At 34.3% G+C, this 27,500-nt stretch overlaps 1 protein-coding gene across 2 annotated transcripts in view; it reads left to right on the top strand.

Annotated features, from left to right (window-relative positions):
* LOC136843648 (trichohyalin-like) overlaps window positions 1–27,500 on the top strand; it is a 52,374-nt gene that overhangs the window by 2,438 nt on the left and 22,436 nt on the right. Inside the window, exon 1 of one of the 2 annotated variants that reach the window (XM_067112189.1) lies at window positions 515–563. The exons of the other annotated variant lie outside the window; for it this stretch is intronic. The gene's annotated coding sequence lies outside the window, so the exon portion shown is untranslated. Of the gene's footprint in view, window positions 1–514; window positions 564–27,500 lie in introns of those variants that run through there. 2 annotated transcript variants of the gene reach the window in all.

Genomic DNA, 27,500 nt, shown 5'->3' with positions numbered 1-27,500 from the left:
AGAGAGATAATACTAATACGTGAGCACCGCAACGTTCCTGTGTAAAAAGAAGCAATACTGATTCCTGTTATCCAAAACTTAAGCCTAAAACTCAAAGCCATAAAGAAAGCCATCAACAATATCATAATTTTCAAAAAAACAAAAAAAAAAAAATCCAGTACATCCTTTTCTTTATTCTAATGGTTACTTGTTCATGTTAGAGTCATTATTATCCACAGTGAGAGTATAAAGTGGCATTTGCAATCTTACACTGATAACGAGGCGAACAAAGACGACTCACATTAATGTTACAGTAAAGAAAAATGTTCCTCCTAGCATTCTAAAGCATTCTTAATGTGGAGTCAATGATAAGATTAATGATAATGCCAAACATAGCATAACGAAATCGGGAATGGTGATCTAAAGCATAGTACAATGATATGAAAAAATGAAAGATTACAAAAAAGAGCTGATGAAGCGAACGATAAGATAAAAACTTGAGCATCATCCGAGACTCCAAAAGCCCCGAGAATCCAGTGAGTGACTGAAAGTCATCCGGGAACCTTCCTCTGTCATCTTTTTCTGTGAGTAAATTGCTTCAGTAAGAAATACTATTTACCTTTATTAAGAATTACAGATAAAAATCATTTTCTATAAATATAAAAAATTCGAAAAATTGAGATCCTGGATCGTTTTCCTCTAAAGTCATCATCATGCGTATTGGAAGCCTGAAGTGAGTATAATGCCCACTTTTCACGTCTCTCAAATTTTCAGTTAGTTCATTTTTGAGTGCAATACTATGGCTGCAATTAATTACTGAAGATTGGAGCTTACAGATATACTGTACTCGTTTTTTACTTTTCATCACAGATGAAAGTGTCCTCAAATATGACACTTTCATCTATGAAGATTCCAGTCTCGTTAGACTGAGATACAAAACTGTAAGAGGTATATTTTCAGACCTTCTTAAATGCTAGTGACAAAAAAAAGAGTTAATCCCACAGCAAAAAAATTTATTCAGTAAAATTTATTCAGGATCAAATGAAGTCTAGCACCTTCACGAATTCGCAGTATAAATCCATGCGTCTATCTGCTCTTTTGGAAACCTTAAATGCCAGCGGTACTTTTAAATTACAACGACAGCATCATAAGCAACGGAGGTTCTCCCATAATTCGAGTGAATACATTGCGTAACTGAACATCACAACTGACTAGAATGAAACATCCGCGACCATATGGTTTACAAGCAACTCGTAAGAACTGGCACACATATATCGGTTTTATTTAACATCATGTTTATACATGCCTATTGACATATACATTTATTTATTTTCTTTCATTTTTAACTTACAGCAACTTCGTTCATGTTTAAACTAATTCAGAAAGGAACAAAGCAATGCTCTTTTTCGTTGGGCAAAAAATGCTTCATAACTTAAGTGGAATGAAAGAGACATTCTGACAGTAAAATGAGTAAGAAGTTAAGTATATCTTAGTTTAACCAGACCACTGAGCTGATTAACAGCTCTCCTAGGGCTGGCCCGAAGGATTAGACTTCTTGTACGTGGCTAATAACCAACTGGTTACCTAGCAACGGGACCTACAGCTTATTGTGGAATCCGAACCACATCATAGCGAGAAATGAATTTCTATCACCAGAAATAAATTCCTCTAATTCTTCATTAGCCGGTCGGAGACTCGAACTCGGGCCTAGTGAGTGCTAGCCGACAACTCTACCGACTCGTCCAACGAGAAACTAAATAAGGGAAGATGTTATTGAAGGAGTAATAAAGAGAAACAGCAGAAATTAGGGGATGGGAAGGGAGGAAATTAAACACAGCAGAAGGAGCTACTTAACGACCATTTAAAGCCTTATTTTAAGGAAGTGACAAAAGATCCTAAAAACGAGTTGCCCGTCACTAAAACTTCCACTCCATGGATCTCAAGCCGGTTATATATTTGCAAGTAATATACTTTAACATTAACCATATTTTCCCTCCCAACATCAGGAATATGTTATTTTCATGTTCACGCAATGCACTCAAAACTTTAAAAGTTACTTCCCGTTTGTATTCCGGTCTGAGTTGCTGTATTTGGACAAGGCCTTAACCTATATCCGATGCATTACACACCAGTTTAAGAACATTGTGTGTGTGTGTATGTATGTGTGTGTGTGTGTTTACGTGAGAGAGAGAGAGAGACTAATCAGACTAATAACGTTTATACATCTTCGATAGCTAAAGACTGTGTTGATAAGATTTCAGGAGATAATGATTGAAGATCAACTGATTAAGGAAAACGAAAACTCGCTTACATTTTTATATAGTACACATTGTTCAACATAAAAAATCTATTAGCTCCCAAATGTAGAGCGTTTATACATACAAACGTACATACACACATACATACATATATATAGTGTGTGTGTATGTATATATACATATATAAGGTAATATATATTATAAATATAAGTGCATATATATATATATATATGTATATATATATATATATATATATATATATATATATATATATATATATTTATATATATATATATATATATATATATATATATATATATATATATATATATATATATATATATATACTATAAAATCCATGTCAGAAGAAGAGTAAAACTGGACTTTTGAACAAGTACTTTCCTTAGTTTATTCAACATTTTTAAGTTCACACTAAATACAAAAGAAGTTGACAGAGCCTTATATACAAAAACAGAAAGGGGCCGGGGTTACAGTTTGTTAATCTGGGCAGCATGTTCTTTAAACAAAAAAGACGGGGACAATGGATCAAGGGATAATCCAGGGTGGAGAGTAACGTTCCTGGTGGAAGTAGCTTCAATAAACACAGTTCCTATTAGATTCCCATATTGAATTATCCAGTACTGACAAATTAACCAGTTTTGATGTGACATCTTTATTTACTAAAGTTCCTATTGATCACTTACTTCAATATTTATCACAACATTTGGACTTGTATAATCTAGAATTAACTACCAATGTGATTATTAATTTGATATCTCTTGTATAAAAAATTGTAAATTCACTTTCAATGTTAATTTTTACGAACAAATATTTGGTATGGCTATGGGGAACCCTTTTTTCGCCACATGGATTCTTTGAGTCTAGACTTATTCCAAGAAATCTATTCTCTAAGGTGTTTTGGGTTATATATGTAGATGATTGTTTTTGTATAGTAAAAGTTAATGTAAATATTCCTGATTTCTTGCAAAACAACTAATAATCTTGTACCATCCATAAAATTCACAATAGAGTATGAGGAAAATAACTCTATACCATTTTTGGATGTCTTAATTATTAGAAATAACACCAATTTTGTTTCAAACTATATAGAAATCCACGAATACTTTTTCATATATTCATTTTTACTCTAACCATGCTAAACAAATTGAGGTGTCAACATTTTCCAGTAAATATCTTAGAGCTCTTAAAATTTGTAGTCCTGAATTTTGGAAGAGTTTAAAACTATTGATAAAATAGGAAATTCATTATGTTACCCTCCATATTTTTTTGAACTTTGCAAAAATAAAGCAAAGACATATACAATCTAACCACTGTTAACAAAGAACTTAGGAATTTTTCTGTTTACCATTTCATCCTACTTCATTCCTGCAGTACCCATTTTAAAAACTACTGATATTAAATTAGTATTTAAATATAGTAATATTTGAGAATAAACTAATTAAGAGCAGCCTGCCCAATTCAAAGCAACATTGTATACAGTATTCCTTGTAAAGGATGTAATAAGATTTATATTGGTCAAACATCAAAAGGACTGACAGTAAGAAGCTCCCAACAACAATACTGTATATGCCATTTCAAGAGGCTTATCAAATAATGGCACCGCAGATCATTGGCTTAAGACAGGCCATGTGATGAACTGGGATAAGTCAACGATAATCTACAAGGTCAACGACCATAGGAAAAGGAATCTGCTAGAAACTGTATTTATTGAAGCTACTTCCACCAGCAATGTTAATCTCCACCCTGGATTATCCTTGATCCTTTGTCCCTGTCTTTTTTTGTTTAAAGAACATGCTGCCCTGATTAACAAACTGCAACCCAGTCCCCCTTCTGTTTATGTATATAAGGCTCTGTCAACCGGTTTTGTATTCAGTGTGGGCTTGAAAATGTAGAATAAACAAAGAAAGTACTTGTTCAAAGTCCCGGTTTTCACTCACCTTCTAACATGGATTTTATTCTCAAACACGCGTCCCTTCGTGCTGCATTGGATACACACACACACACACACACACACACACACACACACACACACACACACACACACACATATATATATATATATATATATATATATATATATATATATATATATATATATATATATATATATATATATATATATATCCTATATATATATAGTGTAACAATGAGTTTATAAATATTTTGGGAAATGAAAGAAAAGTTATTTTTAGCAGAAATGTTTTATAAATATATGCATTTTAAGGCTTCGTTTGTCACTGAGGGGAATTTTAAAATAACCGATATCATCAGCGCTGCTTTCATGCAATGGAGGTTGGTAATGGAAGGTCGAAGTGGCCTGGGATGTTGGGGGAGGGCAGTGATGTATAGAAGGAGGACGGAACGATTATGCCGATGTGAATAGTGTACCCTCCAGTCAAATGTATTATTTAGATTTTGGAAAACAAAAAATGCATGTATCATTGAATCGGTTTCCCTCCCTATCGGTGGTATTCACTGGAAACCGATAAAAAAAAGTAAGCCTAATTGAATCTCCCCTCCATCAAAGGTAGGCTTGCTTACTCATTAGACACATCAGATTTCAAATGTATTTTAGAAATCTCTCCCTCGCCCTCTCCATCTAAAGTATTCATCAGACACCAGTCATATGCGTAGACCTAAACATGGCTCCTGATTCAAAAATTCCGTGACGAGGTGGCAGGAAAGAGCGAGCTAGATTTCAGCCATCACAGATGAATGTTGCTCAGCAACATTTATACCACTTACATGGTATGTACAGTTATACGTTACCACTGTTGGCTAATTGTTGAAATTAGATTATTTGCAAGAAAAAAAATCATAATTAAAAGACTATCAATCCACTTGCCTTATTCACTTCAACCGGCGGCCCGCCCCGCCCCCATCCCAGGATACTCCAACCTCCCGCTACAAACCTCCATGCATGAAAGCAGCGCTAATGATAATTGCTATTTTAAAATTCCCTTCACCGACAAACGAAGCCTTAAAATGCGTATGTTTTATAGAACATTTTCTGCTCAAAATTACTTCTTTTCATTCACCAAAATATTTGCATAAACATGTGTTACATCCTGTTTGTATATATATATATATATATATATATATATATATATATATATATATATATATATATATATATATATATATATATATATATATATATATATATATATATATATATATATATATATATGAATATTTGCCACTTACATGCGTTGACTTGTTATATTCACAAATATTAAGCCACAAATATAGTTTAATTTCCACTTCACTATGTTTTGGGAAAACTTACACCGAAAGTGATTAATAATTGATGAGGGCTTCTGCCCTAGCTAGGATTCGAACAATATATCCGGTTTAAGAAACAACGATGGACTGTTAATTTGACCACCCGGCTATCTTGTGCAATTTCTTCGCAAAGGATAGTGAATTCGATATTAAACGATATTTATAAATAAATAAATACATATATACATACACATGCATATATATATATATAAATTTGACTCACATCGGGATTGAACCCAGGTCTCTCAAATGCAAGGCCAGGGCGCTACCAACTGACCCACACAGGGGTCAGTTGGTAGCACTCTGGCCTTTCTTTAAACAGTTCTAGGTTCGATCCCGATGTGAATAAAAATTTATTCTGTCAAACACGTGCTCATGTATTAACTAGTTCCATATATATATATATATATATATATATATATATATATATATATGAATACATACATACATATACATATATATATATATGTATATGTATATATATATATATATATATATATATACATACAGTATATATATACATGTATATACATATATATATATATATATATATATATATATATATATATATATATATATATATATATATGAAACTAGTCAATACACGTCAAACACGTGCTCATGTACTGACTAGTTCCGTGTATATATGGAACTAGTCAGTAGAAATTGCACACACATATATATGTATATATATATATATATATATATATATATATATATATATATATATATATATATATATATATATATATGTAATTTCTTATTTTAATTCCTACCCCCTTGGAAGTCTCCAGTGGCCTAGGATTCTAATGCATCGTATCCCAAGGAATAGGCGAACCAAGTGGTACGTTATAAACCCCTTGAGGAGGGAAATTCTCCTTAAATGGTGGTTGAGTCCCCTTATCATGTGGCTGACAGCAAATATACAAGTCATGTTAATCCATTTAAAAAAAGACTGCTATAGCAGCCGCAGTAAGTGGTAAAATAGGACATTATTACCCTAGTGTGTACCAACTGCAAATGATGCAAACAGAATGTCCCCCAAGATTGAGAAGCGAATGATAAAGGGTTGTGAACTTATTAGTAGGAGAGAATACTCCCTCAAGGGTAAATAAACCCTTTCTGAGGCCAATGGCAACCACAATTTTACTCCTTTGGTAAGCTAGAGAACAAACTATATTATTGCAAAAGGGATATATATATATATATATATATATATATATATATATATATATATATATATGTATACTGTATATATATATATATATATATATATATATATATATATATATATATATATATATATATATATATATATATATATATATATATAGGTACAATCCACAGTGAAATACTTGTATTTCATTGTGGATTTTACCTCATATTTCTGAGACAATACGATATAATACTTTTATATTTCATTATATATCATATATACATATGTATATGTATATATATATATATATATATATATATATATATATATATATGTGTGTGTGTGTGTGTGTGTGTGTGTTGTTTACAGAATATGTGAAATCAGGGTTTCACAAGTCCCTAAAATTTAATGAAATGTCAATTCGCTTAGGAACATTTTATCCTCGAGGGCTAGTACTAAACACAGCGTGAGAGTGATTCATCTGCACTGTTTTGCCATGTTTAGCACTAGCCCCTGGCGGGTCAAATATGTTTCGCCGTGTTTAGTACTAGCCCCTGGGGATCAACTGCACTTACGGACATCTGATCCCCCAGGGCTTAGTGCTAAACATGGCGAAATACATTTAACCCACAGGGGCAAGTACTAAACACTGCAAAACAGTGTAGATAAATCAGTGTTTCACCACGTTTTGTGTGTGTGAGTGTGCGTGTGTGTGTCAGAATAACCCTGAAAAACACTGAGCAATTCCAACCAAACTTGGTATACAAATGATTTACTATCTAGAAATTAGCACTTTTGGGGTAAGACATCACTAGCACACCAAAGCTGGAATGGGAAGGACTTCCCTGAAGTTGGGCTGGTTATCCCAGTAGACTTAGTAACTTTACGAATTTATCATAGCCAATTTCAGTATATATATGACTTATTATCTGGAAAAGAAAACTGTGGGTTTAAAACATCAATGGCACTAAAGGGGGTGCGGGTTGGGAAGGGGTGTGTGTGTGTGTGTGTGTGTGTGTGTGTGTGTGTGTGTGTGTGTGTGTGTGTGTGAGAGAGAGAGAGAGAGAGAGAGAGAGAGAGAGAGAGAGAGAGAGAGAGAGAGTCATTCAGAGTTATCCCGGACAGCCGGGTTGGTCAGCTAATATATATATATATATATATATATATATATATATATATATATATATATATATACATGTATGAATGTATATATGTGTATATGTATATATATATATATATATATATATATATATATATATATATATATATATATATATATATATATATATATGACTGAAATATTTTCTGTTAAAACAGAATTCCATCAAATATAAGGAGCCCATAAAAACGCCCCTCATATTTGATATATATATATATATATATATATATATATATATATATATATATATATATATATATATATATATATATATATATATATATATATATATATATATATATATTCACTAAATAAAAAAAATCCCAACAATGCAAACTTCAGTCGCATGAGCTATCAAATTACCGTTCGAACAACATCGAAGCCTTACTTTCATCACCCGTGTCAGTAACCTCATAACAAAGAGTTTCCAAACAATTATAATGTTTACAATGTTAGCCTACTTGCAACTCAGGAGACATCCAAGAAAAGTAACCAACCAGTGAATGAAAGTGATCACAGAATATATTGGTGATAGTATTCACATTCAAATCTATTTTCTTTTTACGTTTTATTGTTACTGTACGCCTATGCACTGTGTACCTTTTTTAGAGTAAAATGTTGACATGATAATTTTATCAAAAAAATTGCACGACAATGATATCCTTCCAGTAGAACTAAATATACCTCACACTACTTTGGGTAAAAAGCAGCATATTTAGCGGTGGGACTAGTAAAATAAAAAGCAGTAATAATGCAGCATTAACGTAAGTTTGTGAAAATGAATAACTAGAAGTAAACATAGTTTACCAACAAAAATCAGTACTGACAGCTTGTACCGTACAACCAAAGTATTTACAATAAACAACGTGAGTTATGGAAATAACAAAAAGAGTTTATAAATCAGTGAATTATAATGCGAGAAGAATGGCAATAAAAGTTCATGTCCTATACAACATCCTTTGTTCGTGGTACAGGGGTAACATAACGAGACCGATTCAGTTTCACATATTTCTCAACCTTGAAGCAGATCACTTTTATATAAATAAAAATCAATCAAACGAACGTTGTTTTCTTCAATGATAGATCACAATGACACGAAAACATCCTTCCAACAAACAATACAAACAATAAATGCAGGTAGGATGTATTATTGTGTGGGGGGCAAAACACAAAGCTGCGAGACTACGTGGGCAGCACAGAGCAGAGCGACAGGATGAATTTATTTGTGTTTACAATGAATAGTTGTTTACTTAGACGGAAACGTAGAAAATATTGTTGACTGTTTTATGATGAACTGCCGGACTGAATAGTTAATCGTAGCTTTGAATCATAACTTGGTTGTTTTGTTATAAAAACGGAACAAAAATGTTTAAATTCAAAGCAATGAAATGTGAATGAGAAGAGCCTAACTGGGGTCGGGAGGGGTGAAGGGGAAGCAAGAAGAGATGCCCATTGTATATACCATCCCAAGGAGTTATGTTGATATGACTGCAGTAAATTGATTAACTGACCGACTGACTTAAAACAAAAGTTGACGCTGACCTATAAATTGTTTATCATTTTCTACCTCGCATCCACATGTCCACTTGAAGGTTTTCAAAGCTCCTTTCCAGTCGGACTTGGATCTCGAAGAAGTTAGACACTTTCTAAGGAAAAGCTTCGAAAATGGAACCAAGGTAAGGCCATGATGATGCCTGATATCAATGCATGGTTTTCCCCCGAAAAACTTTTGCCGAAGTCTGGGTTTATTTTTCTTTGAAATAACTGATTATTCATCACAGGCAAAAATCAATTTCCCAACAAACTTCCACAAAATAGACTGCACACAGGTAAAAAGAATAAGAAAAACAGGGCTACTACAGATACCAACTACAGAGGACAACAGACGTGTCATTCATTAACTGGTTCAGTTTTACGGCTGAATAGTGGCTGACAATAGCTCGTGAAATATGAAAGGTTTGAAGTTATATGGAATACAATCATTACTGCACTTTCTACATAGGCTACACGGTTACCTACGACACTAAAATTTCTTGTGGTACAAAATGAACGGAATGAGCTAGCTATTACTTAAGGCAATAACTGCAGGGACAAGACGAGCATCACAGTATATGGAGAAAATTAAGTGTAAATGTTCAGAAATTCAAGTTACATATCATAACTCAGTCAAGAGAAATTATACCAATCCGTCATATTAAGTGGGCAAGTCTTTAGGAATGACGTTGCCAGCCCCACGATTTTCTCATGATCCCAGGATACAATGGTATTCATTTACATGTGAAAGAGAGGGGGGCGAGGTTGGGAGCGAACCTGCAAACATGATCTACGAGCTGTACCAGTCAGCCATGGTGCCCACTCTTTCTATCTCTCTTTATATATATATATATATATATATATATATATATATATATATATATATATATATATATATATCCTGTATGTATATATACAGTATGTATACATACATACATGCACACATTATATATATATATATATATATATATATATATATATATATATATATATGCGACTCTCAAAAGATCAACACGAAAGAAAATAACACAAATGTATTGCGAAATAAGTCTTAGTACGCCTATGTATGTGTGTATGGGTCTATTCTAGTTGATTAGAGTAAAAATACTTCCTAAAAAACCACTTATTTTGCTCCGTAACAAATGACATAAATACAGTCATTATATCATACAAATCATGACATTCACAAACACTAGTCAGGAGCACACAGTATTTTTATACCTTTGTGTCACCCGACACAGTCATGATTGCGTAACAAACGAATTCTGGCCGTGATCTGTCATATGGTATATCATTTACCAACTTATCCGGTGCTTTCTTTCAATTATCTAATACAGCTATTCAACGTTGCCCTATGCAAGTGTTTTTTTTTTTTTGTATAAAAGATGACGGTTTTCAACTCCGATCAGGTATAAGTTGTCCTTAAAACAAATGCGAAGAAATAACACAATTTAGAATTAAATATTTTTCCTCTCTCCCTCTCTCTCTCATGTGGCACAAATTTACTATTAAATATCGTTCCTTCCCCCACCCCCTTCTCTCTCTCACTCTCTCTCCCAGAGAAACATTAATAAGATACTTCTCGCATGAATTCCCAAACACAAAGAAGGCCTTCCCAGAGAGACGCAACCAATCGCTCGCATCGTGCGGATATATCAACTAACAAAAACCACTGCAACGGAAAACTCGTTGCGAAATCCCACGAGAATAAGGCCAGAAATGCAATACCGCCTTGGCATTTTGGATATCTTACGTTAGCGGGGACATCTTCGGGGAAATTCTGCATAACACGCGGTAATTCAAGCTCCGGGTGAGTGCAAGATCTCATCGGTGGTTACACCGTTATTTTCCTTTCCAAAACGATACGTTTCCCTGGTATAATTTTTTTTTTTTATTGTTAAGCACTTACATAAACTCATTCTTCTTTTTTGATCCTTTCAAAGATTTGGTTTTTTTCTCTTCGTAAGTTTTCCCTTCATAACCTAATCTAACTCTGCCCTTATCACTATTACAGCAACATTGCCCTCTTACTCTTTTTTTTAATTCACAACAATACCTATATCCTTTTTCTCATTTACGATATCTTTCCCCTGTTCCCTCTTTCCCTTGCTATCTACTACACCACTTTACCAGCTTTCTTGCTCGTTACGAAAGTACTTGTGATAACATTTCGAGACAGGTTCACAGAAGCTTTGAAAATCTAAATTTATAACTACAGCTAAAGGAGTAATATACCATATTACTATAGGATTAACGAACTTGAGAATGGCTATCTTCATTATTGCCCTATCAGGACCCCTCTCAGCAACTTTAAGTAACAGACAATTTTAAAATATATATAAATAATTCAATAATACGTTAAGTTTCATTTTCGATTATCTTTGACTCATCTGGACTGGTTATGACAAGTTCTGATCGTAAACCTCTTTACATGAATATATTTTATAAATACCGGCGAAGTTTATTTTAATTTTTTTTAGAATTCAAGATGGCCGACAGAGATTTTGGGAAGGGCATGAAAACGTCAACTTACATTTCATTTTCAGCTCTTCTCCACTTGTTTCACAAATTTCAGCTGTTTTTCTAATTTCCTATTATCAATTTTCTTTTCCTGTGTATCATCCACATTCTCAATTCCTCATCCTATTTCTGAAAATCACATAGCAGCCCTTCATAATTTATTTCACACAATTCCTCACCCTGTTTCTGAAAAACTCACAGAGATCACTAATAATTTATTTCACAAAGTTCCTCATCCCATTTCTGAAAAGCTTACAGCCATCTTTCATAATTTATTTCAAACAATTCCTCATTCTGTTTCTGAAAAGCTCACTGCCATACTTCATCATTTATTTCACGCAATTCCTCATCCCGTTTCTGAAAAGCTCACAGCCATCGTTCATATTTTATTTCACACAATTCCTCAACCTTTTTCTCAAAAGCTCATAACCAACTTTCATATATTATATCACATAATTCCTCATCCTGTTTCTGAAAAGATCACAGCCATCTTTCATGCATTATTTCACACAATTCCTCATCCTGTTTCTGAAAAGCTCACAACCATCTTTCATATATTATTTCACACAATGCCTCATCCTGTTTATGAAAAGCTCACAGCCACCTTTCATACATTATTTCACACAATTCCTCATTGTTTCTCAAAAGCTCACATCCATCTTTCATACATTCTTTCACAATATTCTTCATTCTGTTTCTGAAGAGCTCACTGTCATCTTTCATACATTACTTCACACAATTCCTCATCCTGTTTCTGAAAAGCTCACTGCCATCTTTCATACATTATTTCACACAATTCCTCATCCTGTTTCTAAAAACCTCACAGCCATCTTTCATACATCATTTCACACAATTCCTCATTCTGTTTCTAAAAACCTCAGTCATCCTTCATAATTTATTTGACGCAATTCCTCATTCTGTTTCTGCAAAACTCGCACCCATCTTTCATGTATTATTTCACACAATTCCTCATTCTGTTTTCGAAAACCTCACAGTCATCTTTCATCCATTATTTCACACAATTCACCATTCTTTTCCTGAGAAGGTCACTGCCATCTTTCATACATTATTTCCCACAATTCCTCATTCTGTTTCTGAAAAACTCACAGCCATCATTCATACACTATTTCACACAATTCCTCATCTTGTTTCTGAAAAGCTCACTGCCATCCTTCATAATTTATTTCACACAATTCCTCATCCTGTTTCTGAAAAGTCACAAACGCTTTCATACATTATTTAACACAATTCCACATCCTGTTTCCGACAAGCTCACTGCCATCCTGAATTTATTTCACACAATTCCTCATTCTGCTTCCGAAAAACTGATAGCGATATTTCATACATTATTTCACACAATTCCTCATTCTGTTTCTGAAAATCTCACAGTCATCTTTCATACATTATTTCATAAAATTCCTCATTCTATTTCTGAAAAGCTCACGCCCATCTTTCATACATTATTTTACACGATTCCTCATTCTGTTTCTGAAAAGCACAATGCCATCTTTCATACATTATTTCATACAATTCCTCATCCTCTTTCTGAAAAGCTCACTGCCATTCTTCATAATTTATATTACAAAATTCCTTCATTCTGTTTCTGAAATGCTCATAGCCGTCTTTCATACATTATTTTACACAATTCCTCATTCTGTTTCTAAAAACCTCACAGCCATCTTTCATTCATTATTTCACACAATTCCTAATTCTGTTTCTGAAAACCTCACAGCCATCTTCCATACATTCTTTCACAATATTCTTCATTCTGTTTCTGAAAATCTCACTGCCATCTTTCATACATTATTTCACACAATTCCTCATTCAGTTTCTGAAAATCTCACCACCATCTTTCATACATTATTTCACACAATTCCTCATTCAGTTTCTGAAAATCTCACCACCATCTTTCATACATTATTTCACATAATTACTCATTCTGTTTGTGAAAGGCTCACTGCCATCCGTCATAATTCATTTCACACAATTCCTCTTCCTGTTTCTGAATAGCTAACAAACATCTTTCATAGATCATTTCACAAAATTCCTCATTCTGTTTCTGAAAAGCTCACAGCCATCTTTCATACATTATTTCACAAAATTCCTCATTCTGCTTCTGAAAACCTCACAGCCACCTTTCATACATTATTTCACACAATTCCTCATCCTGTTTATGAAAAGCTCACTGCCAACCTTCATCATTTATTTCACACAATTATTCACCCTGTTTCTGAAATGCTCACATCCATCTTTCATACATTATTTCACACAATTCTTCATTCTGTTTCTGAAAAGCTCAGACATCGCTCATACATTATTTCACACAATTCCTCATCCTGTTTCTGAAAAGCTCACAGCCATCTTTCATATATTATTTCACACAATGCCTCATTCTGTTTCTGAAAATCTCATAGCCACCCTTCACACATCATTTCACACAATCCCTGATCCTGTTTCTGAAAAGCTCACAGCCATCTTTCATATATCATTTCACACAATTCTTCAACCTGTTTCTGAAAAGCTCACTGCCTTCTTTCATATATTATTTTACACAATTCCTCATCCTGTTTCTGACAAAATTCCTCATCCTGTTTCTGAAAAGCTCTCGGCCATTTTTTATACAATATTTCATACAACTCCACATTGTGTTTCTGAAAAGCTCATAGCCATCTTTCAAAAATTGTTTCACACAATTCCTCATTCTGTTTCTGAAGAGCTTACTGCCATCTTTCATACATTATTTCATACAATTCTTCATCCTATTTCTAAAAAGCTCATTGTCATCTTTCATACATTATTTCACACAATTCCTCATCCTGTTTCTGAAAAGTTCATAGTCATCTTTCATACATTCTTCCACACAATTCCTCATTCTGTTTCTGAAAAGCTCACAGCCATATTTCATACATTATTTCACGCAATTCCTCATTCTGTTTCTGACAAGCTCACAGCCAACTTTCATACATTATTTCACGCAATTCCTCATCCTGTTTCTGAAAAACTCACAGCCATCCTTCATACATTATTTCACGCAATTCCTCACCCTGTTTCTGAAAAGATCACAGCCATCTTTCTTATATTATTTCACATAATTCCTCACCCTGTTTCTGGAAAGCTCACAGCCATCTTTTATACGTTAGTTCACACAATTTTGCATTCTGTTTCTCAAAAGCTCACCGTCATCTTTCATACATTATTTAATAAAATTCTTTATCCTGTATCTGAAAGACTCACTGTCATCTTTCATACATTATTTCACACAATTTCTAATCCTGTTTTTGAAAAGCGCACAGACATCTTTCATACATTATTTCACACAATTCCTTATTTCGTTTCATAATTTATTTTACAAAATTCATCATCCTGTTTCTGAAAAATTCTAAGCCATTATCCATGCATTATTTCACACAGTTTATCCTGTTTCTGAAAAGCTCACAGCCTTCTTTCATACAACTCCTCATCCTGTTTCTGAAAAGCTCACACAGCCATCTTTCATACATTATTTCACACAATTCCTCACCCTGCTTCTGAAAAGCTCACAGCCATCTTTCATACATTATTCCACGCAATTCCTCACCCTGTTTCTGAAAAGCTCACAGCCTTTTTTCATACACAATTCCTCATTCTATTTCTGAAAATTTCACAGATATCTTTCATATAATTATTTCACACAATTCCTTATCCTCTTTCTGAAAAGCTCACAGCCATCTTTCATACATTATTTAACACAATTCATCATTCTGTTTCTGAAAAGCTCACTGCCATACTTTACAACTTATTTCACGCAATTCCTCATCCTGTTTCTAAAGAGCTCAAAGCCACCTTTCATATTTTATTTCACACAATTCCTCACCCTGTTTCTGAAAAGCTCACAGCCATCTTTCATACATAATTTCACACAATTCCTCATCCTGTTTCTGTAAAGCTCACAGCCAACTTTCATGCATTATTTCAAACAATTCCTCATCCTGTTTCTGAAAAGCTCACAGTCATCTTTCATAATTCATTTCACACTATGCCTTATTCTGTTTCTCAAAAGCTCACTGCCATCTTTCATACATTATTTTATACCCCTCTTCATCCTGTTTCTGAAAAACTTACTGTCATCTTTCATACATTATTTCACACAGTTCCTCATCCTGTTTCTGAAAAGCTCACAGCCATCTTTCATTCATTATTTCACATAATTCCTCATCCTGTTTCTGAAAAGTTCACTGTCATCTTTCATATATTATTTCCCACAATTATTCATCCTGTTTCTAAAAAGCTCACTGACATCCTTCATAATTTATTTCACACAATTCCTCATCCTGTTTCTGAAAAGGTCACAGCCATCTTCCATGCATACATTATTTCAGGGAATTCCTCATTCTGTTTCTCAAAACATCACAGCCATCTTTCATACAATATTTCACACAATTCCCCATGCTGTTTCTGAAAAGCTCACAGCCACCTTTCATACATTATTTCACGCAATTCGTCATTCTGCTTCTGACAAGCTCACAGCCATCTTTCATACATTATTTCACACAATTCCTCATTCTGTTTCTGAAAAGCTCACAGCCATCTTTCATATATTATTTTACGCAATTCCTCGTCCTGTTTCTGAAAAGCTCACAGCAATCTTTCATGCATTATTTCGCGCAATTCCTCATTCTGTTTCTGAAAAGTTCACAGCCATCTTTCATACATTATTTCACGCAATTCTCATTCTGTTTCTGAACAGCTGAAAGCCATCTTTCATATATTATATCTCGCAATTCCTCATCCTCTTTCTCAGAAGCTCACAGCAATCTTTTATACATTATTTCAAACAATTCCTCGTCTTGTTTCTAAAAAGCTCACTGCAATCTTTCATATATTATTTCACATAATTCCTCATCCTGTTTCTGAAAACATCACAGCCACCTTTCATACATTATATCACGTAAATCATCATCCTGTTTCTGAAAAGCTCACAGCCATCCTTCATATATTGTTTCACACAATTCATCATTCTGTTTATGAAAAGCTCACAGCCATCTTTCATACATTATTTCACACCATTACTCATTCTGTTCCTGAAAAGCTCACAGCCATCTTTTATACATTATTTCACACAGTTCCTCATCCTGTTTCTAAAAAGCTCACAGCCATCTTTCATACACTGTTTCACACAATTCCTCATTCTGTTTCTGAAAAGCTTACTGCCATCTTTCATAAACTGTTTCACACAATTCCTCATTCTCTTCCTGAAAAGCTCACAGCCATCTTTCATACATTATTTCACGCAATTCTTCATCCTGTTTCTGAAAAGCTCACAGCCATCTTTCATACATTGTTTCACACAATTCCTCATCCTGTTTCTGAAAAGCCCACAGCCATTTTTCATACATTGTTTCACACAATTCCTCATCCTGTTTCTAAAAAGCTCACAGTTATCCTTCATAATTTATTTAATGCAATTCCTCATTCTGTTTCTGAAAAGCTCACACCCATCTTTCACACATTATTTCACACAATTCCTCATTCTGTTTCTGAAAGGCTCACAGACATTTTTCATAAATTATTTCACACAATCCCTTATCTTGTTTCTGAAAAGCTCACAGCCATATTTCATACATTATTTCCCACAAACCCTCATTCTGTTTTTGAAAAGCTCACTGCCATCCTTCATAATTTTTTTCACACAATTCCACATTCTTTTTCTGAAAAGCTCATACCCATCTTTCATATAGTATTTCACACAATTCCTCATTCTGATTCTGAAAAGCTCACAGTCATCTTTCATCCATTATTTCACACAATTCGTCATTCTTTTCCTGAGAAGGTCACTGCCATCTTTCATACATTATTTCACAAAATTCCTCATTCTGTTTCTGAAAAGCTCAAATCCATCTCTCATACATTATTTTACACAATTCCTCATTCTGTTTCTGAAAAACTCACAGGCATCTTTCATACACTATTTCACACAATTCCTCATCTTGTCTCTGAAAAGCTCCCTGCCATCCTTCAAATTTATTTCACACAATTCCTCATTCTGTTTCTGAAAAGCTTACAAACGTCTTCCATACATAATTTTACACAATTCCTCATCCTGTTTCCGAAAAGCTCACTGCCATCCTTCATAATTTATTTCAAACAATTCCTCATTCTGTTTCTAAAAACTCATAGCCATATTTCAAACAATATTTCACACAATTCATCACTCTGTTTCTGAAAATCTCACAGCCTTCTTTCATATATTATTTTATACAATTCCTCATTCTGTTTCTGAAAAGCTCACAGCCATTTTTCATACCTTATTTTACACAATTCCTCATTCTGTTTCTGAAAAAGCACACTGCCATCTTTCATACATTATTTCACACAATTCCTTATCCTGTTTCTGAAAAGCTCACTGCAATCTTTCATAATTTATTTTACAAAATTCCCCATTCTGTTTCTGAAAAGCCCCCATTCTGTTTCTGAAAAGCTCACAGCCATCTTTCATATATTATTTCACACAATTCCTCATCCTGTTTCTGAAAAGCTCACACCCATCTGTCATATATTATTTCACACAATTCCTCGCCCTGTTTCTGAAAATCTCAGTGCCATCTTTCATACATTATTTCACACAATTCCTCATTCTGTTTCCGAAATGCTCACAGCCATCTTTCATACATTATTTCACACAATTCCTCATTCTGTTTCTGAAAACCTCACAGCCTCCTTTCATATATTATTTCACACAATTCCTCATTCTGTTCCTGAAAAGCTCACAGCCATATTTTATACATTATTTCACACAATTCCTCATCCTGTTTCTAAAAAGCTCACAGCCATCTTTCATACATTATTTCACACAATTCCTCATTCTGTTTCTGAAAAGCTCACACCCATCTTTCATACATTGTTTCACACAATTCCTCATTCTCTTCCTGAAAAGCTCACAGCCATCTTGCATACATTATTTCACACAATTCCTCATCCTGTTTCTGAAAAGCTCACAGCCATCTTTCGTACATTGTTTCACACAATTCCTCATCCTGTTTCTGAAAAGCTCACCGCCATTTTCCATACATTGTTTCACACAATTCCTCAACCTGTTTCTGAAAAGCTCACAGCCATCCTTTCATACATTATTTCACACAATTCCTCACTCTGTTCCTAAAAAGCTCACAGTTATCATTCATAATTTATTTAATGCAATTCCTCATTCTGTTTCTGAAAAGCTCATACCCATCTTTCATACATTATTTCACACAATTCCTCATTCTGTTTCTGAAAGGCTCACAGACATCTTTCATAAATTATTTCACACAATCCCTCATCTTGTTTCTGAAAAGCTCACAGCCATATTTCATACATTATTTCCCACAAATCCTCATTCTGTTTTTGAAAAGCTCACAGTTATCCATCATAATTTTTGTCACACAATTCCACATTCTTTTTCTGAAAAGCTCATACCCATCTTTCATACATTATTTCACACTTTTCCTCATTCTGTTTCTGAAAAGCTCACAGTCATCTTTCATCCATTATTTCACACAATTCGTCATTCTTTTCCTGAGAAGGTCATTGCCATCTTTCATATATTATTTCACACAATTCCTCACTCTGTTTCTGAAAAGCTCAAATCCATTTCTCATACATTATTTTACACAATTCCTCATTGTTTCTGAAAAACTCACAGCCATCTTTCATACACTATTTCACACAATTCCTCATTTTGTCTCTGAAAAGCTCACTGCCATCCTTCAAATTTATTTCACACAATTCCCTCATTCTGTTTCTGAAAAACACAAACGTCTTCCATACATAATTTTACACAATTCCTCATCCTATTTCCAAAAAGCTCACTGCCATCCTTCATAATTTATTTCAAACAATTCCTCATTCTGTTTCTAAAAACTCATAGCCATATTTCAAACAATATTTCACAATTCATCATTCTGTTTCTGAAAATCTCACAGCCTTCTTTCATATATTATTTTATACAATTCTATTCTGTTTCTGAAAAGCTCACAGCCATTTTCATACATTATTTTTACACAATTCTCATTCTGTTTCTGAAAAACACACTGCCATCTTTCATACATTATTTCACACACTTATCCTGTTTCTGAAAAGCTCACTGCAATCTTCATAATTTATTTTACAAAATTCCCCATTCTGTTTCTCTGAAAGCTCTGCCATCTTTCATATATTATTTCACACAATTCCTCATCCTGTTTCTGAAAAGCTCACACCCATCTGTCATATATTATTTCACACAATTCCTCGCCCTGTTTCTGAAAATCTCAGTGCCATCTTTCATACATTATTTCACACAAATCCTAATTCTGTTTCCGTAAACCTCACAGCCACCTTTCATACATTATTTCACACAATTCCTCATTCTGTTTCTGAAAACCTCACAGCCTTCTTTCATATATTATTTCACACAATTCTTCATTCTGTTTCTGAAAATCTCACGGCCATCTTTCTTATATTATTTCACACAATTCCTCATTCTGTTTCTAAAAATCTCACTGCCATCTTTCATACATTATTTCACACAATTCCTCATTTTGTTTCTGAAAGGCTCACTGCCATCCGTCATAATCCATTTCACACAATTCCTCATCCTGTTTCTGAATAGCTCACAAACATCTTTCATGCATCTTTTCACACAATTCCTCATCCTGTTTCTGAAAAATTCACAGCTATCTTTCATACATTATTTCACACAATTCCTCATCCTGTTTCTGAAAATCTTACAGCCATCTTTCTTACATTATTTCACACAATTCCTCATCCTGTTTCTGAAAAGCTCACAGCCATCCTTCATAATTTATTTCACACAATTCCTCATCCTGTTTCTGAAAAGCTTACAGCCATCTTTCATACATTATTTCACACAATTCCTCATCCTGTTTCTGAAAAGCTCACAGCCATCTCTCATACATTATTTCACACAATTCCTCATCCTGTTTCTGAAAATCTCATAGCCATCTCTCATACATTATTTCACACAATTCCTCATTCTGTTTCTGAAAATCTCACAGTCATCTCTCATACATTATTTCACACAATCCCTCATCCTGTTTCTGAAAATCTCACAGCCATGTTTCATATATTATTTCACACAATTCATCGTTCTGTTTCTGAAAATCTCACAGCCATTTTTCATACATTATTTCACACAATTCCTCATTCTGTTTATGAAAAGCTCACAGCCATCTTTCATACATTATTTCACACAATTCCTCATCCTGTTTCTGAAAATCTCACAGCCATCTCTCATACATTATTTCACACAATTCCTCATTCTGTTTATGAAAAGCTCACAGCCATGTTTCATATATTATTTCACATAATTCCTCATCCTGTTTCTGAAAAACTCACTGCCATCCTTCATTATTTATTTCACGCCTGTTCCTTATTTTGTTTTTGAAAATCTCACAGCCATCCTTCATACATTAGTTCACACAATTCCTGATCCTGTTTCTGAAAAGCTCATAGCCATCTTTCATATATTATTTCACATAATTCCTCATCCTCTTTCTGAAAAGCTCACTGCCATCTTTCATACATTATTTTACACAATTCCTCATCCTGTTTTTGAAAAGCTCACATCTATTCTTCATAAATTATTTCACACAATTCCTCATCCTGTTTCTGAAAAGCTCACAGCCATCTTTCGTATATTATTTCACACAATTCCTCATCCTGTTTTTGAAAGCTCACTGCCTTCCTTCATAATTTATTTCATACAATTCCTCATGCTGTTTCTGAAAAGCTCACAGCCATCCTTCGTAATTTATTCCATATTTTACTTCTTCCACCTTCTTAATGAACATTTATATTCCCTTTGATTCGACGATGACGCCACTGGCTATCCCTTATCAAAGGGTTATGGAATTAAGGGTCTTAACTCTATCTTATCAAGATGGCTACGTTTCCTGTTAAACTACTTCCTCTCCTCTTCCATTTCCCTCCCCCACCCCCTGGTCCCAATGCAATAAACCCACCAAGTTGAGTTCGTAACAAAATTAGTTAGGAATCAAACAAATCAACGTTATATTAGTTCTTCGTTTCTTAAAAGGCTTTCGTTTGGTCTAAATCACTATCATAAAGACGACGAAGAGAGAGAGAGAGAGAGAGAGAGAGAGAGAGAGAGAGAGAGAGAGAGAGAGAGACTGGTCAGAAATAAAATTCTTCTTAACTGATTTAGGCTATGAATGAAAAGAATAAACACGAAAGACTCATTCCACAAGGAAACGACATCAGCCCGTTTCAGTCAATGGATGCCATAGCTGTAACTCCAGCATCCACGGGCACCCAGAGGATTCGCGTGATACCCTACATTAACCTGCTAGATCCCTTATTTCTCCTGATGCATCACATATTCGGGCTTCAACATAGGTGGTTCATTCCCTCCCAACATATAAATAAATTTCACAAAGAAATGATTTTCGTTACATTCCAGGACTACGAGAGTTATGCTGATATTATACGTATTTTTTTTTTTATCTTTACATTTTTTGGTCTTTATGTCCTAGGTTTACCGTTCGGGGCATTTAGAAACTGACCTGTCCTTTGGCCCCATTGTCGATCTTTCCGCCCATTTACATATACGTCTGTCCTTCCGCTAAGAGTAAAGTTCTTCCTTGAAACGTCACAGCATGAGTATCATGTATGTCAACGCTTCTCTTGGTTTCGCTGTCAACATTACGCTGTGGGATTCGTGAGACCGACAGTCGATAGGTTTGATGTATCCATACCCGAATATGGAGTTGTCTGGCTTCCTTTGCCATTTGTCTTTAATAAGACTGGTTTCTCATTAGTGCAATGGTTCTCAACTGGTGGTCCATGGACCACTAGTGGTCCATAATGACATTTTGGGTGATTCACAAGACGTTCAGTACCTTTGGTAATAAACTGGAGAGTGATACATATATTTTTTAATTTACTGAAAATGCAGTAATACCAACTCTATCCAGATAAATATCTGACCATTCATCTCATTGTATTATTCCCGGCTCAAAAAATATAATGACAGTCTTCAGGTTGTAATTCTTGTGTAAGAAATATATTCCAATTCAAAATGTTTATTGTGTAAGCTTTACTTATTGTTACCAAAAAAAAAATGGTCAACGATATTTTTTTTATTGGCTGGTGGTCCATGACCTGAAACGAGTTGAGAACCACTGCTTCAGTGTCGAAGTTTGAACTGTCAGGTGTCTGTCCATAAAGTTTGAAGGTCTTTGGTATTTTAGTTAATGATTCAGAAACAGATCCGGCTGGGCCAAACAAAGTTTACTACTCACTGATAAATACAGGAATAAATTTTGACGTTTAACCACAGTAATGCAACTGAACCATTAAGCCTTAAGTTTACAGAAGCAAAGATTACCGATTGAAAGCTTGGCCAGGTGAAGGAGACACCAAACGCGAAAGATGTGCTAACCCCACCCATTTCCTTATAAATCGTACGGAACGAAACGAGTTGCCAATATTCATTATAAAGTTGATGCAAAAGCCGAACTGAAATTTAACCGTCATATGAGAAAATTATGCACTGTCACACTAAATACAACTTTCTTTGTTCCTTTTGTTTTAAGCGTGCTTCGCCTCTTGAGAGGTATGTTTTGAACGGGAATAAAAAAAAATTGCTTCAGAAGGTGACAAATATTTATAATTTCAGCAAATGATGATGAACTCAGAATTGTGAATCAGTGGTCTGGTGAAGAGTGATTTCAGTCAGCAAACACGACGCCTTTACTTGGCAGCACGTCGAACCATGCTACGCAAATACTGTAAATACGGAAGGACACACATGACTCTTATTTGTATTTCTTTTACCATATCTTAGTTCTGTACATTTTTTTAAAAGTCACTTTATGTTCTCTTTATATTTCCATCGATATACTTCCAAACCTTTCGAGGGATCTGTTCTAGATGTGCTTATGCATTTACAATTTACTAAATATTTCCTCTTTTCCTACATCCTGTATTATTATCTCACTGTCCAACCTACTTTTCAGTGACTTACTGTAAAGCACTTATTATAATGCACGCAATCTTCACCCTTACCAGTGACCTAAGCAACCAAGATTGATCGACTTACAGATACCGTTATCATATCCTTTCAGCAAGACCAGATAAAATACCCAGATAAGCTTTACGAAGGTATCATAGTGTTTTCAGTCTGCATGACCTTCTACCTAAAATCTCTCTCTGGTGTGTGTAACACACATACATATACATACAAATGTATATACTGTATATGTATATATATATATATATATATATATATATATATATATATATATATATATATATATATATATATATATATATATATATATATATATATATATTTAAATCATTATTCAAACCAATGCAAATTCTGAAAAAAAAACTTTATCCTGAATATATTTGCCTGTTATGCAAGCATTTGATTTCTTTCCTCTCGTCTGTTCTCCTAAACGCAAATTACAGCGTAAACCAATCAAGTTACATATACACCCTTGTAATGCATGGAGGCACACATGCAAAACTATATAATATATAGTTTTGCATATGATCGTACATATTATGTACGATCATATTTACGAAACATGTTAACTACATTTGGAAAGAATAAAGCCAAAAACACACATTGCATTTACAAGGGTGAAAAAGTAAGACTTCGCAGCATCTGTTACTCAGACTCCTAGTAACTTGGAATATTCCGAATGGCAGTATTGCCTCTTACTCTAACCAACAAAGGCGGAAATGTTTACATAACAGAGAAACACGTAATAGGGATAACTACACTAACTCCATAATCGTATTACCGCAGGTATAAAGCTGGGACAGCGGGTCGCCTGATAGTTAGGGAGTACTTAAAAAGTTATGTAAGGGTTAGGTTTCCATTGACGGGGGCAATACTAGCGTTACCTTTTATTGAAACGATTAGGCCGGGCATCCAATAAAGAGCATGAAAGAGCGGTATCAAAGTAATAAATTAAATTGTTAGATGACATCAGATGTACGTTCATTATTCTACTGGTGGTCCGGTTAACTAAGTTAAGCAACGACGGCTCTGGTCGGTGCTTCGACGTTTGACCATCAAGAAAAAACCCCTTGAGAACTTGTGGGTCTAGCAACCTCGCCCTGAAAATAGCTGCAGGGAACCGGAAGGGTGGCAGTTCCTAGAGCCACCCTCTTCGAGAAGAAAAAGCGTGTAGCTGAATAAAAGTATTAATATTAATATCATTATTGTTGGTGAAGAAATCCAAAATGATGTCATTGTAAATATATGTGTATATATATTATATTTATATATATATATATATATATATATATATATATATATATATATATATATATATATATATATATAATACAGATTTCTTCACATTTAGTGACTCATGCAATTATTATTATTATTATTATTATTATTATTATTATTATTATTATTATTATTATTATTATGGGCACAGGTCCGTATGGAAGGCTCCAAAGGGAACAAGAACTTTGGAAGAACAACTGCCTTAGCATTATCCACATGCCACTGAGACCGATGTATATATAAACAATCCTAAGTCCAGATCGACCGCAAGGCTGAGGCAAGAAAAAACCTTTTTAGGGGTCATCGCAATGACAATCGTACCTCACGTGTATGAAAAGATCACATTTTGACAACAGATTTTGCAATCACTACGGCGCATATTTTGTTATAATCTTGACTTAAGCTGGAATTAGAATATAAAATTTAGACCAAAGGCCAAGCGCTGGGACCCATGAGGTCATTCAGCGCTGCAAATAATGTTGAAACAATTGTTAAGAGAGGGTGGAAAGTAAGATGGAAGAAAGACAGTATGAACAGAGGTATAGTAAAAGGAATGAAAGGGTTGCAGCTAGGGGCTGAAAGGACGCTGCAAAGAACCTTAAGTAATGCCTACAGTGCACCGCATGAGGTACACTGACGGCACTAACCCCCTTGGAGCATGACTTAGGCTGGACACCTGCAATGTTGGCAAATTTGCGTATATAGTCTGAGAGACTTGATAATGGAAAATCTACATTTTCACAAGCTGATCAGTAAGAGCGAGGTTTGTCTGACATTGTCACTATGGAAAAACAGTCTAGGAATAGAGAGAGTGCATGTAAAAGAGAAATACTTCTTTGTTCTTGTAACAATTTCGTCATTTGATTTCACTTGACCACTTCAGCGAACTATGCAAGTTGAACATTCTCGTGAACAAGATTGTACTCAAAGGGTCGTTTTAGACCATAAAACCTTCACAATGGAACGCTTTTTCTTTACAGATACAACCGTCACGCTTTTTTTCCTCGAAACAGAATCTTTTCATATATTTTTTACGACGACCTAAGATCAGAAGCTCTTGAAAGGGAGATAGTAACAATGACGGCGATTATTACCACAATGGCCGAAATAACTGGAAGGAAATAAGAAGATGTAACCACAAATTTTGTGATCTTAGTGATACTGTTATAAAGAAAGAATAGGAAAGATGGGCACTTTTTTTCCCACGCAACTAAGTTCAATTTACAGTAAAGAAAACCACAAGTATGTCCTCCCGGATATCTAGAAAATCTCTTTATCGTGGCATTCGCTTATCGGTTATCTTGATTTCTTATCATAAACTAGATATCTTGCTCCACAAAGTCAGTGATGAAGTTTCAAATGACTACACTAATTCTTAGTAAACATGGGTGGCATTCCTTTCAAGGATCATACCTTAATTAAGCGAATATACTTAGATATATCATTTCTTCAAATATTCTTCTCAAGAACAGCAGCAGAAATAATAACAAACGACAAGGGAAATTAAATAATAATAATAATAATAATAATAATAATAATAATAATAATAATAATAATAATAATAAAAAGGACGATGAGATGATGATAAAAACAGCAATAATAATAATAATAATAATAATAATAATAATAATAATAATAATAATAATAATAATAATAATATAAAGGGAATGGGGAGCATCGGCGTTCGGCTGCCTAACCACACTTTATATTCCTCACAACTTATTTGATAAAAAGCCTTACGGTTGCAGACAAACTCCTTGAAAAATTGAAAGGAAAATATTAAAAGAAATTAGACATCAGTTGTTAGTAAAATGTAAACTCGAAAAAAATCAAGCATAAAACAAACGCAAGTTCGTTGGCAAACAACACATGCAAGTACGTAATCTTCGCAAACAAGGCTCCCTACAGCGCTTAAAAAATCTGTCGCTGATCTCAAGTACAGCCACAGGCCTCAGTGTCATGGTCTTTGGTTTATAAGAGGGAAAATATGAACCATTCAATCCTCCTCAGGCGACCACGCTGCGTGCACACCAACATCACTAATGGTCGATGTTGTCATTAATTACCCTCACGGTGATTGGACAGATCCGTTAAGACTGCCATTGTTCTTCTATTAAAGGAACTGTAAACCAATAACCACAAATGAATGATTGACATCAATTGCCGATAATATGAAAGCAAACACGGTAGGGAGAACTGAAAAAAGGAAGCATCATTCCTTGCCATGCCAGTGGAGGCGAGGGAGGGAGCCCCGGCAGCTAATCCCCCCAAAATAACCCCTCCGCTGTAATGCAATCGTTC

The sequence above is a fragment of the Macrobrachium rosenbergii genome, chromosome 12, assembly GCF_040412425.1.
Source record: "Macrobrachium rosenbergii isolate ZJJX-2024 chromosome 12, ASM4041242v1, whole genome shotgun sequence".
Taxonomy (NCBI): domain Eukaryota; kingdom Metazoa; phylum Arthropoda; class Malacostraca; order Decapoda; family Palaemonidae; genus Macrobrachium; species Macrobrachium rosenbergii.
This window is presented reverse-complemented; position numbering and strand designations above follow the sequence as displayed.